This window comes from Pteropus vampyrus, unplaced genomic scaffold (genome assembly GCF_000151845.1).
Source record: "Pteropus vampyrus isolate Shadow unplaced genomic scaffold, Pvam_2.0 Scaffold64, whole genome shotgun sequence".
NCBI classification, from domain to species: Eukaryota; Metazoa; Chordata; class Mammalia; order Chiroptera; family Pteropodidae; genus Pteropus; species Pteropus vampyrus.
The window spans coordinates 4,019,961-4,023,166 of record NW_011888845.1 but is presented as its reverse complement, the minus strand read 5'-3'; positions in this window follow the sequence as shown (position 1 = coordinate 4,023,166).

The window sequence follows — 3,206 nt, the reverse complement described above, 5'->3', positions numbered from 1 at the left end:
AAACTCTAAAGAAACTTATTTGTAAATACTTTACAAACCAATTACATATTCTTGTGAATATAAAAAGTATATACTTTTATAAATAAAAAATCTAACACTAAAATAAACTCCAAAAATATTCTATCATGATAGATCATAGAAAAGATTTAATTAAGGAATATAGGAATATGACAAAACTAAAAAATGAATATGAATATGTCAAGGAGAAATCAATATAAAAATTTAGTATATGTTTAAAAAGTAGTAAATAAAATACAGCACTATTTTGTCTTTAAGTTCTTATCTATTTATTTATTTATTTATTTATTTATTTATTCATACATATATATATACACATACAAACAAACCAGGCTAGCGGCTGGGAAGTCCAAGATAATGGTGCCAGCAGATTCAGTATTTGGTGAGACCCACTTCTCAGATGATATGTTTTCACTGGGTCCTCACATGTGGAAGAGGCTAGAGTGCTCTGTAGGGTCTCTTTTATAAGGATCCTAATCCACTTATGAGTCATACCCACCCATCTTTCAAAGTCTCCGCTACCTAATACTATATAGCCTTGGGCATTAGGATTTCAACATATGAATTTGGGAGGACAGAAAAATTCAGACCATGCAACCTCTAACAACTTGAGTATGGAATATCTTCCCAATTTCGAAATTAGTATATATCAGGAAAAGGGACTCAACTTCATGTTAAAGAATGGATTCTTGATTTCAAAAAAGGTTATATCACTCTTAAAAGTCTGCTCTGCTAGGATTGTTGAAGCATTGTTCTAATGTCTTATTATGAAAATTCTCTTTTCATAATGTGTGGTTAGAATGCTAGAGCATCCATTTCCAATTTTATAATAAATATTGAGGAAAATAAATGCATGTCTGCTGGTGAAGGTATATCATTACTACTATCAGGATAACTGAAAATACAAAATAATTTACACAGATTGATCAAAGGTACTGCAATAAATTAGGCAGTATTTTCTTTAAAATCTGGATTTTTGCTTCTCTTTCAGGAAAATTAAAAACCCAGATGTTATCTAATAGACTTTCTTCAGGGAAAGATAATATCTTATTTCCATAGTAGTCCAAAGTGTGAACAATAGACTTAGGCAATACCTACACCAGCAAATTTTTCTGATTCCTCGTCTACTCCTTTGTCCATGACTGATTGAAGCTCCCTTCTTGGTTCTGTCAAAATAAAAAATGCACTAGACAAGTTAAGAAAGCAAGGAAGACTACTGCAATTAGTGAGAGAGATTGTATTAAAGATAGAAGAGTATTTTAGTGCTGGAGTGAGCAGTGAAAAAGGTGGAAGCATTAAGAAGTACAAATTGACAGTTACAAAATAGTCACAGGGATGTAAAGTACAGCATAAAGGATATAGTCAACAATATTGGAATAACTATATATGGTGCCAGGGGGGTAGTAGACTTACTGTGGGGGATCACTTCATAAATTATATAATTGTGTAAGCACTATACTGGTACACCTGAAACTAATATAACATTGAATGTCAACTGTAACTGAAAATTTTTTAAAAAATTACTGGAGGAAGTACTGGAGAAAGTTAAGGGGAGGATTGGTTAATGTCACTAGGCCATCTGTGTTTGCTAGTAGGTGCTTATGGAATTTAAGCTCCTACCCACCCACAGAGACCAGAAAGTAGGGGTACTATCTTTTTTTGATGATTAGGTTTCGAAGGGAAGGCTCTCAGATGATTGAGAAAGACATTTCAGATATTAAAACTGGCAAGAGGCTGAAGGTTTATATCTGAAAGAAACAAAGAAAGAATTTGCAATTGTAAGTTTTCTAAAGTAAACACTCTAAGAAAACACAAGTCAGAAACTTATAGTTAGGAAGAAATCTGTCTAAAGTTCCAATATTTTTACTCTCACATAACTTTTAAAAATATGTCCAAGTCTCTTTCTCTTCTACTAAACTGGGAGCTTCTTGAAAGGAGATATTTTATTGAAATAAATGGTACAGTATTTTATAGTGTTTTATTTTTTTCTATTAATTCTCTTTAGTTGAACCCTCTCACACTGATGTTGGGCTGGCTTTGAACTTTGTTTAGCCCAATAGAATATTTGCCATTACGATATAAGCTGAGGCTTAAAAAGTCTTTGTGCACCAGGACTTTCTCTCTTCCTGCTCTTTGAAACTTTGATGTTACCAAGTCAAGGATCATGGATTAACTTATTGATGAATGAGAAACCTACGTGGGCCAAAGACAAACTGTCCTGATTTAGAGTTCCCTAGATAAAATAGCCTCCCAAATGCCAGTTATGTAAGGTTAGTCCATCCTAGACCATTCTGAGCCACAAGCAGAACACAGCAAAAGAACCATTATATTAATATTTTTGAAAGAAATAATAAATATTTATGACTATATGCCACTAAGTTTTGTAGTGTTTGTTAAGCATTGAATTGACATACTATATAATTGATATACTATCTCTGGCCACTATCATAATATTTATACTAAATGTCTAATTACTTTGATGAATAAACAAGTAAATTAGTGATATAAATTAGATACCTAACCTGGGTAAAGTATCTAAGAGTCAAGCCATATAGGAAAACAAATAAACATGTAATTCATATGAAACATTTAACACAGAGTCAAGGTCATGGTAAGCACCCATAAAAATATATGTTATCCTTATCTACATTTCTGGTAAGGTTAATTGATAAAATTAGGCCTCATTTTGAAAATATATTAGATGTTTATTCAAACAGTATTAGTACAGAATTATGTAGTTTATGTCAGTCCGGCCTTACAGAAGATAAATAAGGTGAAGCTTTAGCACTCTCCTTTATTTGGTTATACAGAGAAGCTGGTCAGACTCTCTTCAATGTAGTCATATACATTATTTTAGTATAGATCTACCTTTATATAATCCAAGAGAACCCAAGCAATTAGAGAACCAGTGAAACCAAATATACCTGTGTTAAGACAGTACACCATGTGCACATGTCTGCACAGGTGCACATACACACTCTAAAAGTCTATTAATTGTTCTATAATCCACTCACTTCCATGACTAACCTACTCATTAGACTTGTAAGTGTTTCCCCTAATTGTCAAAATCTCAACTCAAATAACATTTCTTGTGTCTTAACACATTGTAATATGAAATCTCAATCAGAGTGCTCATTTTATTCCCATTTATCTTATAGTTCATTTTTCTGCAATATTTTAGTTCCATT